This window comes from Micromys minutus (genome assembly GCF_963924665.1).
Source record: "Micromys minutus genome assembly, chromosome: 10".
NCBI lineage: Eukaryota > Metazoa > Chordata > Mammalia > Rodentia > Muridae > Micromys > Micromys minutus.
In genome coordinates, this window is record NC_137979.1 from 32,582,937 (window position 1) to 32,598,254 (window position 15,318).

General features: G+C 44.3%; 1 pseudogene across 1 annotated transcript in view; it reads left to right on the forward strand.

The window, feature by feature from the left end:
• Positions 1-2,501, forward strand: part of LOC308425304 (heterogeneous nuclear ribonucleoprotein L-like) — a 301,193-nt pseudogene extending 298,692 nt beyond the window's left edge. Inside the window, exon 2 of the transcript in view lies at positions 1,179-2,501. The product of the transcript in view is annotated as a heterogeneous nuclear ribonucleoprotein L-like (transcript). The remainder of the gene's footprint in view (positions 1-1,178) is intronic.
• The last annotated feature ends 12,817 nt before the right edge of the window (positions 2,502-15,318 follow it).

Consider the following 15,318-nt stretch of genomic DNA (forward strand, 5'->3'; position numbering starts at 1 on the left):
ACAGTCAAGTGGAAGAACAAGAGAATGAATGAGTGATGGATGCCTTCCTCTGAGACCAGTGAGAGGATTGTCCTTATCTTACTAACATTGTTTATCCCGTTCCAGCTTCCTTCTGGACACTTGATGAGACTCAAAGAAACCCTTTATCTACTCAGAGCCCTCCCCCTGCCTCCACCTCCACCACAGAGACCTAGCTGGGGTCAGTGGGAACTCTGGATAAGAAGCAGGGTACTGGCCAGTGCCCTGACCTCGGCTTCCTGGGATCACAGCTTGGGATTTTCCCAGCAGGCCAGGGGCTGGGACACAGGAGGCATGTCAGAATAGAAAGTGCCTTGAAGCTGTGGTCCCACTGAATTAGTTCACTTAGTGAGCTTCTAACCTCAGCTTCTTCCTCTGAATGACCAGCCTCAGCTCAGAAGGTTGCTGTAAGGATGTAAAGAGAAGAGGGCCGATGGTGCTCATTTCAAAATGTCTTCAATTAGGATGAGTGTGTGTAAGCAAAACCTCCCACCAACCAGAAACTTGAGTTTTGTGTGTTTGTTTTCTGTCTATATGCTCTTCCCAAGCATTTAACTTCTCAGAACAGAAGATCTCAATGTAACCTGGCTTCACATCAAGCCATCTTAAATATCAGACCTGAGAGAACATATGCAAATGAGCTCGGTCAGCTGTAAAGTACTTGACAAATCCCCCAGGACTGCTGATTACTTTAGCTATTATTAACATCGAAAGGGTTCTGCTTTGAGAACAGATGGTTTGGTGGCCTAGGGATGGTTAGTGAGCACAGCCAGTGCCCTTGTAGCTTTGGGACCAGTACATTAGCATGCCCATGCCCCAGCTTCCTTCATCAGTACCAGAGGTGCTGAGCCACATCTCTAAAGAGCTTTGCACATGACAGTAAGTGTGGTCTCCCATCAGGCAACTGCTTTAAGGGTTAAAGATAGAAAGTAAAAGTGATTACAAGAACTATCAAGCGAGAGAAGCAGCGTCGACGGCTGGAGTAGAGGCAGCAGCCGGACAAGCAGCTGAGGAGGGCGGAAGCGATGGTGAAGATGGTGGCAGGCGGCAGAGGCAGTTGTGGTTCCTATTACAGCGGTGGCAACAAGGGAGGCTGAGGCCCTGAATGGCTGAAGACTGAAAATGTCAGCACGTAACAGGCGGCAGCGGAGGATGATCAGGAGAACTACGATGACCCCCCAACAAAACCCCTGCCTCCCCAGTTATTCACATTAGGGGCCTGATTGACAAAACCAACCTTGGGAAATCCCTGCACGAATTTGGACCCATCAGCTCTGTGGTGATGATGATGCCAAAAAAGAGGCAGGCACTGGTAGAGTTTGAAGACGTGCTGGGGACTTGCAAAGCAGTAAACTACGCTGCAGACAACCATATCTACATTGCTGGTCACCCTGCTTTGGTCAATTACTCTACCAGCCAGAAGATCTCTGGCCCAGGGGACTCTGACGACTCCCGGAACTTCAACAGTGTGCTTCTGTTTACAATCCTGAACCCCATCTACTCCATAACCATGGATGAGCTTCACACTACCTGCAATCCTTGTGGCCCTGTCTAGAGAACTGTCATTTTCCGGAAGAATGGAGTCCAGGCTATGGTGGAGTTTGAGTCTGTGCAAAGTGCACAGCGCCCAAAGGCCTCACTCATGTTTAAATGTATTCAAGAACGATCAAGTTACTTGGAAATACACAACCCCAGCTTCAATGGACAAGGTGACTCTGGTAGTAACCCCAACAAAGACCAGTGGCAGCCCCCTCTCCTGAGAGAACATCCCATAGAATACGGAGGGCACCATAGTGGATACCACAGCCATTACCATGATGAGGGCTACGCCACCCCACTACGGAGGGAGAAGGATGGGTTCACCTGTGGGGGCTCACCGCTCACCAAGTCTATGGCTTGGATCCATCTAAGATGAACTATGATCAAGTCTTCAATGTCTTCTGTTTGTACGGCAGTGTGGAGAAGGTGAAATTTATGAAAAGCAAGCCGCGTCTGCCATGGCGGAGATGGCTGATGGCTATGCTGTGGACCGAGCCATTACGCACCTCATCAACAACTTCACATTTTGGCAGAAGATGAATGTCTGTATCTTCAAGCAACCAGCCATTGTGCCAGGCCAGTCATATGGGCTAGAAGACGGACCCAGCAATTATAAGGACTTCAGCGACTCAAGGAACAATCGGTTCTGCACTCCAGAGCAGGCAGCTAAGAACCGCATCCCACACCCTAGCCATGTGCTGCACTTCTTCAATGCTCCCCTGAGGTGACTGAGGAGAACTTTGAGACCGGTGATGAGCCCGAACTGAAGCGGCCAACCTCTGTGAGAGTATTTTCAGACCAAAGCCAGCGTAGCTCCTCTGGGCTGCCGGAGTGACGCCCTGGAGACCTTCGGCTTCCTGAACCATTACCAAATGAAAAACCCAAATGGCCAGGACCCCTATACTCTGAAGTTGTGTTTCTCCACCACACAGCAGGCCTCCTAATTAGATGCTGGGAAGGAAGACTCTATCCTAGCAGGAAGATGTTTCTTTCCTTTATGCTGTTGGTTTCTTTGGCTTTGTTTTTATTTTTGCAGTTCTTTTTTTTTTCTTTTTTCTTTTTTCTTTTTTTCTTTTTAAATGCTAGGTCAGAAGAGGCTTAACTACAACAAATGCTGGAACTCTGGAGGGGGGTAGGGAGACTGGTATCTCCCAAGATTAACCTTCACTTTTTAAAATTACTGTATATGTGATTTCTTTTTTCTGTTCATACATTTGTGCTGTCAATGTATCTTGGCACATTTCAATAAAATTGTTTGGAAAAAACAAAACAAAAAACAAAAAAACAAGACTTATCAAGAATCCATGCTAAGGGATTTTACAAAGAACTCATCAGGAATCCTCACAAACCTTAGATAGAAGGAAGCCGCCTTCCCAAAAGCAACTGGGGACCTAATGTGCACTTACATTGCAGCTCAAGGTCAGGTCACTTTCTGTGTGGCCTGTGCTTTCAGAGCCCAAGTTTATGAAACAAGACTGAGATACCAATGGTAGGGTTTGCTCATACCTGAAACCTGCACCCATTTAAGGAAGGGAAGTGTCCTATCTCTCTGTACGCTGTTAGTACCCTGAACTCTAACCTGTGAGGAGAAAAAGACTACATGCAATGGGTAAAGATTTCTGTTGAAAACATGTAAACCAAGAGACTCTACGTTTCTCTAGAGGCTTCCCTAAGGCCCCAACACCTCATCACACTAGGAGAGCAGTTTATTTCACAAGACAAAATATTAAGGGTGGAGTTGATTTGAGTCAGCTTTCTGACATATTTTCCTAGAAGTCCCAGAAGCTACTATTGCTCTGGAAAAAAAAAACTGTATCATCTCTCCAAATGGGACATCTGATGTCACCAAAACTGCCTGTATGGTCTGTGACAATTTCCTAAGAGGTGAAAGCCAAGTAAGAAATAGCATAAAATGGGGAACTGGAACCAATAATGCTGAGGAAAAGCAAGCGTACAGAAGCTGGAGAGTGAAAAGGGAACTAGAGCCTTGGAGGTTGGCCCAAGGAAGATTACAGAAGGATATTGCAAAACATATCTGGGAGACAGGAATGAGAGGAATCAGGTTGGGCTGAGGTGTGGGTACATCCTACTGTGGACCTAACCAGCTTTGAAGCCTTCCTGTGTAGTCTCTTTCCTGCACGATGCTTGGCATGGCAGTGTTAGAGAATCTGCTCTGTGCTAGCAGGGGATAAAAAAGACACAATTCCTAACCTTTGTTCCATTATACTTTTTGCCCACATACCTGGGGTATGTGGTCTCACCTCCCTCTCTAATGGCACAATGGTTTCTATACACCTCAGCCTACCAGGGTGTCCAAGGATGGAATAAAATATAGTTAAATGGTCTGCCTGGGAAGGAGCTGGGAAGAGCTGGGGGAGGGGAAAAACATAATTGTAGTACAATCAATTTAATCTTATCCCCAACTACCTTACAAATAAATGAGACTCAGACTATGGTCATTATATTTGGCTTTGACAATTGCTCAGGGATAAGCCCTAATCTACTCTTGTAACTGCTGTCCTGGCTACCTCCCCAGTGTTTCTCCTACCCATGTGTTGGTGGTCTATCTCCCTACCCACTAGCTTTCTCCTCTCCCTCTTCTTCCTCTGTCTCATCCAGTCTTTTTCCTCTAAGCAGGTCATTCCAAACCCATCTACCTCTAATCCCTTCCTCCAGTAATTGGCTGTAGCCACTTTTATTTAACCAATAGTTTTAAATCCAGGAAAAAGGTTTGCACAACCAAAGCTTGTAAATAGGAGAAGTCCCTTGTGGGTCTAGACCTTCAGGTATAGAATTTAGCATTACAATACACAGACCAAATCTAAACAAAAAATATTTTAATAAAACATTTTTTTAGAGAAGAGTGTACCTGGGCACTAAGCCTCATATCCTGTCTTATAGGGAACTTTCCAGAAGTGAAGCATTTCACCCTTTGATTACTTTGGAAGTGGAAAGAGGACAGAGCAAATGAACAGGAAGAATTTGCCAATGTATCATTTCCCTTCTTCAGAGAAAGCCCGAGACAGCCTTCCTCTTGGCCAAGGTCAGGCAGTGATTCAGTGGAGGGATGGGTCTCGTGAGTCTATCTTCTCCGTGGTCACACTCATCCAGAAATTATTTCCAGACTCTGACCCATTAGTTAGCAGAGGCCTAACCATTATCAGCTTTTTATTCATTCATTCATTCATTCAGCAAACACATTTATGGTGAATAAGAACAGATACTTACCACTTATTCAATGAATGAATAAATGAGAGGTACTGAGATAGATTTAGAGAAAAACTAATACTCCTGTCTATCCTAGCATCTGTGTAGTAAAGAAGCTGAACACACCAAACCCATTTCAAGCACAAACAAAATGAAAACTATTAAATTGGAAGGAGAGCATGCTAAGAAAATACAAAGGTCTGTGTAGTAACAAAGCAATATGAAGATAACCCAGAGAAGGGCATCTGCTTGTTTATGCAAAGCAAGCAATGCTTGAAGGGTGGAGTTCTGAAAGAGATGGGCAAGTGAGTATCACTAAAGACAAAGGGTACTTGAAAAGCTGTGGTTGTTAAAATGTGACTGAATATTCCCTGAGCTTCTCAAGATGGCCACACTCAACAGCTGAATCTTAAAGCTATGAGATAGCTCAGTGAGTAAAGGCGTATAACACCAAGTCTGACAGCCTGAGGTCAGTTCTCAGGACTCACATGGTTAAAGAACAGTGGACTCCCACAGTATATCCTCTAATCTTCACACATGAACTGCAACACACACACTCACATACACACACACACACACACTCAAACATATGCACACATACATACATATACATACACACTCATATACACATATACACATACTCATACATGCTCACATATATACACTAACACATGCACATACACACTCACACACTCAAACACTCATGCATACTCACACACATATATGCATGCATGTATCACACACACACAGAAACTGATCATTTGAAAAAAGAAAAATGAACTTAAAACACAAAAGATAGACTTGTGTTTTAGATAAATAAAGGACAGATAAAAAGGGTGATTGAGTTTCTCTTGGCAAGAAATGTTGGTAAATTATTTTAACAGAACTCAGGCTGAGGCAGGGGCTTCTGGGATGGATAAGAGGAAATAAATAAAAGAAATTTTTTTAGATCTAAATAGACAGAGATCAGTGAGCATTAGATTCAGAAGGAAGCAAGGCAGGATTGAAACATGGCTCTCTGGTCTCTCCCTGGGCTGTCTTGAGTACATGAGTGTGGGTTTGTAGAGGATAATGGATCTGGCACAAGCCAGGCTTTGTGGCTATAGTAGATGCTTTCCATGTATTCAGCATGGTGCCTGGCATTTGCAGTAATGTCATGAAAACATAGTGTGGACAGCACCAAGGTCCATTCCAAAACGTGCCCCCAGGAAATCCCAAAACATTATATAGAGCAACAGAAGAAATGTACCTCCATGATCCCAGCCTCAGATCACGTTTTCCAACCACATCCATTTCCCCAGGCATTCTCAGGCAGAAGTTTTACATGTACCCAGGAGATGCATATTACATTTTTGGTTGAAGAAAGAAAGCATAGAATGAGGGAAGACAGAAGTCAGGAAGGAGGAATGAACTCTTGGAGCTGAGAGACATCCATGTGTGAATTCAGTGAGTAGATGAAACCGAAGTCATAGACAAAAAAGAAAAAAAAAGACAGTAAGCAAGGCTGACAGGGAGTGTGCATTCAAAACCATGAAGAATTTTTCATATTGAGTGATGAAGACACGTCTGAGACTCTAAGAAGTTCAGATGAGTAATGAGTGCAGTAGCTAAACAGCAATTGGCTAGGGAACCATTGGAGGTGAGAATGTATAGACAGACGTTCAAAAGTATTTTTCATAAAAAGACAGTGAGACATGGGGAACACTGAAGAGAATATAAGATTAAGGAAAATTCATTTTAAAAAAAAAAACATGAGGGCAATTTAGCATATAGGGTGAAAGAATGGAATAGAAAGAGACAAAAAAGGCCCAGAGCTAGCAAAAAGTGTCAGTTACTAAGGGAAGCAACTGGAAACCAGAGATACAGATAGAAGTTTGACTCTTGCCAAGAGCTAAACGAGATGGGGAGATGTGCTAACATGAAGACAGAAGTTTCCACGTGGGTGCTGGAGGATTCTTATCTCATGGTCTCTGTTTTCACTGAGAAAGAAAAGATTTCAGGGAGTGCCAAAGTCTAACATTATTGCATCACCTGGAAGAGGAATGGCAAAGGACAAGGGCAACTCCATGAGCGTGGCAGAAAAGACATAAGAGCCTCTAGATGCGAGAGTCTACAGGAAGCCATGGAGCACTGCAAAGCTTGCCAACTCTAAAAACCACTTACCATCAAGGAGACAGAAAGTCCTCAAAAAAAAAGAAAACAGCCTAAAGTGGTTGGGCCAGGATATGGTCATACATAGCACATGACCTAGGCTTGGGTATCAGCATACAGAGAGACAGAAGTCTAGAGAAGGTGACATGAGTGTGCTGGTGAGAAAGTGCCTAACACCAACTGGGCTGGAAGGAAAGGAGGCAGGGCAGTGCCTGAGGGACCTGACAGAGGTGATGCAGTAGATGCAGAAGAAAGTGCTAAGCTCTGGTGGAAGGACCCGCCTGCTAACTTGAGCATTGTGGAGTCGGAATTCAAGGCAACAAATTGTCCAATGTATTGGTCTTGGCAGGTGGACCCAACCCAAAAGTTTTAATGGATTATTCTAAAGAGAGGAGCACAGGAAGTATGAGAGCCGCCTTCCCTTACATTTCCTGCATCCTCCATCCTCTTACCAAGCCAACTATTGCAGGTTGTGAGAAGGTGCTGCTGAGAGGCAAGTCTTAGGATGAAGAGAAAGAAGAATCAGGAGAGAGAAGTGTTGAAGAAAAAAGTAGCATTGTAGAGCAGAGGACTAGCCCAGGAGTAAACAACCCTGGATTCAAATCTCAGAGTCTCAGCTCCTTCACTCCCCAGCTCTTTCCCTTGGTCATTTCAACGTAATAGCCTCAATTTCCTCATCTAGAAAACATGAGTAGGTAGGGGCCATAGAAATGGGTCAGCAGTTAAGAGCACTGGCTTCTCTTCCAGAGGTCCTTTTCGATTCTCAGCAGCCACATGGTGTTTTTCAACAATTTATAATGGGATCTGATACCCTCTTATGGCACAAAGTGTAGTGCAGATAGAGCACTCATATATATTAAATTAATTAATTAATTAATCTTTAACAAAAACAAAACAGGGGTAGAAGCTGGACACAGTGATAAACACCAGTAATCTCATCCTTCCGGCAGTGATACAGCAAACTCATGAGTTTGGGGCCAGTCTGGGCTATGCAGTGAGTTCCAGCCAGCCTAGGCTACATATCAAGGCCCTTTCTCAGGAAACAAACACAAACCCAGACTAACAATACGAGCACAGTTAGACCACCAGGACCTTGATGAGAGTCCCACAATCATCAAGGACATTAATTGGATTATGGTTTGGAGCACCTTGCAGTTTTGCAACCTTTCCTTATTAACTAAATAGAAGTTCTATAAGATACCCAGTATATTCCCAAGATTTTGTTTAGAATTATTATTAGATCAGAATTGTATAATAAGGCTCCTCATGAAAAGCTGGCATATGAGTTTATCCTAACTTCCCGGGGGCAAGGCGGGGGGCAAGATGCACCGGCTCAGTCACAGTGAGAACAATAAAGTCCTATTATGGTATAGTCCTCATCACTTCAGAACTCGAACAGTTCAAGTCACCCAGAACTATTTGTTTTGGAGCAAAGTGTCCGATCCAACTTTTCCACCATATCAAAGAACCATGCAGAACCTATTCAATTAAGCCATAAGTCCTGCTGATATCTCTGGCAAAGTTTTGGTGACCAAAGATCATGGCTGCCACTGCTTCCATAGACACCATGACAGTAACCACAATTTATTGCCTCCCTAAAACCCATGATCTGCCTGCCCCTTGCTCCATGATGCCTTCTGTGTCCTTTACCTGAAGCTGTCATTGCAGTTCCAAGGCTGTAGCATCTGTGTAGAGGTAAAGGTTTGGATACTGGCCTCAAGGCAGAATGGCTATCTCATCACGGAAGGGCAAGTACAGACACTCCACCCATTGACTCCCCAGCCTTGGCTTTGAAATTGGATGGATGACTGATTCAGCTGGAAACTCCACAGGCACTCAATGTCTAACAATGTTGGACTCAGAAGAAAAAGGCTGCATTCACTCCTCTTGGGAAGGCACTTGGTCCTCAAGCACATTCATCTGCCTTCTGTGTGACTCCAGCCCTAGCTAGGACCTGGAAAGGAGTCATTTTGGCTACTAACACAATTCCTCTCTGCTTCTAAAACCCCATTTCCAAGTGTCTGTTTCTATTTTATTAGGGTTTCACCAGACAAAGATGTGTTTCCATAGTGGAAAAATGTAGCTAGCCATCTTGTTGAAAGATGTTGAGATCTGTGTCAACTGGCATTTTCCCCAGCACACATGACAAGAATGCTTACATAGGTGTGCACATCTTGTCTGCATGCTAAGACTGGCACCCTCACTGCCACACCAGCCACTCCACTTCACCTCCCACATACATCTTTCAATCACGCAATATAGGGGTCAAACTACGGGACCTCCATGACGTCTTTCAGCTGTATTTGCTCTAATTAATCCACCTATCAATTTCTTTTTTCTTTATTTCTTTTATTTTTGACTCTGAGTCTTGCTACATACTGCCAAGACTACTCTCAAACTCAAATATTTTCCTGCTCCAGTTCCCCTGAACCTGAAATTTTAGATGTGTGCCACAACACCTGGCACATCCTTCACATTCTTATTGAGACCCCAGTGCTAGGTACCAATGATAGTGTGCAAGAGTGAGCTAGATAGAGGAGCCTGCTCAACCATATGCCTAACACCTCTATGGCCTGCCTTCTCAACCCACACAAACACCTTGTGATGTCTCATTGCCATAGCTATAGTTTTGAGTACCTTGTATGTCAAAGGGCTGATTGACTTAGGGTGATTGACTTGAAGCTTCAAGAAAGAACACTTCCAAACTACTTCTGATGACTACCCTTCCAGACTACACAAATAGCAAGCATATGCATCTCTCCTTTCATATTCTTTCTGCTGACTTACAGGAAAGGCAGGATGAGGTTCAGAATGGAATCAGTATGTTAGTTGTTTGGGCAATGAAATCCACTACCCAGACAGTTATAGGTAAGAACCAATAAGCCTTTTTCTATGGGCAGATAAAACTTCCCTTCAGCACGTAACATATCACAACTATAATGAGGTGAACAAGATAACCCCCACCCAAGGGATCCATGTGGCCCCTGACAGTCACTTCCTCTGCCATAGATTTTTACCTTCCAACATGAAGGGAAAAACTTAAAATGCCCATCTTTCTCCCCATTCTCTTGCCTAGTTTTAAACTGCTCTACCATTTTTAAATGAGTAGCTTGAACTGTTTGTGACTTTGAACACTGGTACTGTTGCAGGGACTTACATCCAGTATGGACAAGTGCTGTGAAGTGGGATGAAGCAAGAATGTTCCAGCAGCAGAAGTAAGCTGGAGGTGGAGGTGACTTGAGGGTACACATCAAACAAAAGCAAGTCAAAGCCAGGCTTTGTTAGAGAGCTTTGTAAGCTGACTTCTTTGCCCGGGTCCTGATTAGATTCTCTCTGTCTCTCTGTCTCTCTGTCTCTGTCTCCCCCTGTCCCTCCCTCGGCTAGTTTGTTAAACCCTGAAGGTTTTCTACCACTGAGAAGATAGAACAGAAAGGGTGAAAAAAAAAAAGCTTAGGAAAATGGAACGAAATTGTTCCTCTCCTGATAAGACAGCAAGAATCAGGCACAGGGCATATACTTGTAATCCCAGCACCTTAAAAGCTGAGGCAGAACAGTTGTTGTTTCAAGGCATCCTGGGATACATAGTAAGCTTAAGGCCAGAAGCGTACAAATCGACTGGAGTTGTCATGTGCCTCCAGACGTCCCCAGATCCATGTCCATCAGCCTTTAGACTGACAGAATGCTTACCAAGCACCTTGGCTTATTTCTTCATACAAGTTGCATGAGGGTGTTACACACAGCTCTTTACTCATCAGCTTCAACACAAGAGGTCCAGAGAGGTCAAGAAATCTGCTCAAGGTCCCATAACTGGACAAAGGCAGAGACAGGCCTGTGGTGGCTGTAACACAACTAAAGGTTTTTTATAGACGCCCAGCCTCCATGATCTACCCTCTTCTTTGCTTGCTCTCATCTCTCATTTCCACCTTTCCCCTCCAATGCCTCCTTCCTTTGAAGTCTGCCAAGACTTGCCAGCATAGTCCTTACCTTATATTTACCAGGCTTTAACCCTGCAGTTCTCAAACACAGACCATTAACGATCTCAGATAAGAGAAGAGATCTTAGGAACAATATATGTAGCTCATGACTGAGGAAATTTTCAGTGAAGTCCAGAACTCTCTATTTTAATACTTCAATGGTTCTTGACTACAAGGAGATTGTAGACTCTACTGATGATCTAAGAGAAGGGTAGAACATCTCTTTAGAGAAAGATAAAATTGCTAAGGACAACACCACAACTAGTCCTTGAAGCTTATATAAGGATCACAGGCATGAAGCTGCTCTGGGTAAGATGAGCAGTTCATGGTGGTCTGTCCCTAAGCATCTTGTTCTAAGCTTTGCTCTTTCCAGGTGGTTCTAAGGGAGTTAGACACTCATAGCATCAGTACCACATATCTGGTTATAAAAGCATATCTCAGCCCTTAGTACCACTGAATCAACATCTGATCTCCAGTAAGATGCCAATGGATACACAAGCATTCTAAAATGTGCAGTGTCCAGAGATTTGCTCCAACACATGTCCTTCCTCCACCCAGTGATGATTCAAGTTCAAAAACCTACTAACCCTTGAACCCATCATTAATGTTCTACCCTAAAATTTTCTATACCCACACAAGAACATTCATGATATTGGATGTCTACTTAATGTGATTATTCTATGTTACTTGAGTTTTCCTCTGATGAACAAAACACACTTGTTTAAGGACTCACTAACAACTACTAAGACAGAGTCTTTGGCTCCACTTGGCTAAACTGCAGATTGTTTCCCTCACTCTACCCAAGGATGTTCGGAGCTCAGCACCTTTACAGAGATACTTTAAATGTGCTTGCCTGATCCTTACACACATCACCATCCCTACCATCACAGGTGCCATTCATGCCCCAAATAAGGACAGCAGTTTTTCCATACTGGGCAAGTCAAAGGTGCTGCCAGAGTTACTTAGACTCTTGCCCTCCCAACAGGTTACCTGGATTTTTCTTGTAACTACCTAGCTTCTACCTCATGACTCTCAGGTGCCTCTCCCCCACCACCGATCCAGAAGATAATATAGGTGATGAGCCCTCCCACACCCAACCCAGCCTGCTACAAATGAGTGTCTTCTTTCTTTTCCAATATTTCCTGCTAACTATCATCTTACAGATACCCTCCGTTCCTTCATGGAAATGGAGCTGAAGCACAGCCACATCCGAACACAGGAAATGCTTGGATGACAGAGGCCTGGAGAAAGTATGGCTGAGAATTTTTATGAATCTCACTTCTATCTTTGTTGTACTGATGGTAGCTACTCTCTGATGGTCCTTTCCACCCCACCCCCAACCCGGTGACTCTTTACCCAAGGCTTGCTCAAAGTAGATGCTGACCAAACAACCTTTGGGACCAAATGGTAGTGAACTCAAAGGAAGCTCACAGCCAAGTCACTGTGAATATTTGCTTTAGTCACCTGGGCATGTCATGGTCTTGATCTTGGCCGCGGTCCCTCCATCTGAGAAATAAGTACTTCATCGTGGAGGACCCCTTTCCACTAGACATTCTGTGAATAAATAATGGGAAATCATGATCCTTGAAAATATGGCATATTCAAAGTCCTAGGCATGCAGGCCCCGTTCACCTGGACCTGCGATCTCACTGGCTAAGAGTAGAAGGTAGCCACTGGAGGATGACCATGGACAGGCACCAAGTATACTCATCACGTAAAGGCTTAGGGGATGAGGAGGTTATCTGGAAGCATCAGTTAGAAGACTGTGAGCTACATAAACAGGAGTAAGCAAGCAAGAGAACTGTGGAAGTGGCCAGCCAAGGGCCTAGGAAGTGCTTCTGATCTTCTAGAAAGCTCACTATCACCTCTTCTTTCTTCTACTTTGACACTGAGTGGGAGGGTATGACACTGACCAAGGTACATGTGCAGAAAGAAAAACTTATTCACTCAGAAAAACTTTCCATTGCCCATCTGGGTGGGGGGAAAAAAGGCCCAAAGCTCTTGGGATGCTGGGGACAAGTAGAGCATCAACCCTCACCCCCTTACATCTCTTCCCCGGGCTTTTCCCTTGGCCTCTCCCAAGCCAGAGCTCAGACTAGGCCTTTGTTGAGCCATTCCAGATTCTCAGGCCCATGTGAGAACTGCTTGGCTGTAGGCCCAGCATCTGGAGCTCACATTCCAGCTAAATATCTCTCCCGAAGGGTCTGGGAACTTCCAATACTGCCTCAGAATGGGAATTTCCATGTTCTTATCTTACTCTGACTCTGACCTACCAGCTGGAAAGAACATCCTTTGTTGACAGAGTGAAGTGAGAGGGAGACAGACAATAACTTTCCTTTCTTTTGTTTATAATTCACATCGTGGTGGTGATGCATCCTATGCTAATTGAAGCTTGCAGGGGCCAATTCACTTTCTAGTGACCTCCCAGGCTCAGAAGCCTGCCCACAAAGCCAGGGGCCTTTTCCTGTGACTATAGACCATGTGAATCTGTGTATCTCAGTTGGAAATAGGCTTCCTCACATAGAAAGACAAGGAGACATTATACAATTTCTCAGGGCTCTTGGGTCTCAGATTCTTAACGGTAATAGTGGCATCTCTCAACTTGTTAATGCTACAGAAGACCTGAAGACTGATTAGATTTCATAGATCATATGCTTATAGATGAGATGTGGGCTTCTATGAACACAGGAAATCCTGAACCTAGCAGTGAGATGCTCTGGGTAGAAATGATTCTGCAAAATTACTGCCTCCATAATTCACATGTTTGAAGGGAATTAAGTGAGCCACAGGGAAAGGATTGGGTCAAACTCAGAACAATCTGGATGTGAGTCAGGAGGACAGTGCCTAGCAAGATCAGGATGTAGGCGAAACAAAAGGAGGGTCCCAAGAGGTTCAGCAAACTAGGAAACTAATATCTATCATGAGACATTAAAGCCCATGTCCAGGGATATGGATTCTGGAACCAGTGTGTCCTGGATAGAAACACCAGCTCCCTGTGTCACCCATGTTACCTATGGGTAATTAGCTTGTTGACAACTAATTATGCCTGGCTCTCAGTAAGCTACCATAATGCTGCTACTGACTACTTGCCATGGAATAAACACTGTAATTTGTTTGATACCATTTATTCCCTATCACAAATATAGTAACTGCAGACCTGATCTCTTCCAAGAAGCCCCCCATTTCTTTCCAGTCATTGTCCCCGCGACTCTCTATGAAAGATGAATCTTGGGTACATCCCTGCCCATCAGGAAAGACTCTGAAGGATGCTCTAGTGAAATGAGGAAATCAAGATACCGGAGTGGTAGATTCTGCTCAGCCATTGGCATGCCTGTGAGAGCTCTACTATTTTTGTAGAGTCTGCTGAAGTTAATTCTAAGGACTTTCAGATTTTTATTGCTTTGATCACACTGTTTCTGGAGAAATCTAAGACTTGGAGAGCTGAGTTAAGCCAGACATTCCAGTTGGCTCACTCAGGGTCCCTGGAATTCATGAAGGAAACAGGGCAGAGAGTTACCAGGACTAGTAAAGATTGACCACAGGCTCCTAGTTCATCATGACTTAACCGAAAGGAATGTCTCCCCATGGCCCGTTAGCCGTCTGTTAGATTGAACGTAACATGGTGATAGTCAGACATGGAGCTACCCGGGTTCTGTTCCAGGGGATCTTAGGGCAATTACCTACACAGCCCTTTCGGACCCAAGCTGTCTGATCTTAGAATGGGGATTAACAACATCTATTTACCAGAGCTGGGGAGTTTAGAGACTGCATTGTGAAGGATTCCACACACTCCTGGAACAGAGTAAGCACTGTATGTGTTTGGCATAGAAATCTCTTCTGCACCCTGAGCTCACTTGCATTGTCTGGAATCATACAACTCAGACTGTTCATACAATGTCACAAAGCTCTTTAGTTCTGCAAAATATCTGGGAACCACCAAATGGAGAAAATGTTGCTTTCAACAAGGCCTGATAACCAAGGACTCAGTGGACTGATCGGGGGTCCTTGCCCAGATCCAAGGTTCCTTGAGCCAGGGGCAAGCTAGGTACCTTCTCCCTTAGGACTTCAGGTTCCTTGGCAACTTCCTTTTATTTCAGTGAAAGCAGATCCACTCCATTCACACTTGTGGCCACAGTCTAGTGTGACTACTTTCATTCCTTCCCTCTTTTTCTGTTTTCCCCCCTGCCGTGCAGCTTCATTTGCTCCCCATGGGGGATCAAAAAGTATGAAATTCCAACCCCCAAGTTTCTCACTTCTGTTTCCTGGAAACATCCTCAGGATCTGCACTTACTCAGCAGATTCAAACTTCCACTTTCCGTCACTCTTCGGGGATGATGCTGCTTCTTGGCACCAAGCACCCTGCCTGACTCCACCCCCTAGCTTACAATAAAAGGCCAAGGCAGAGCTGCCAAAAGAGCAGAGAGACAGA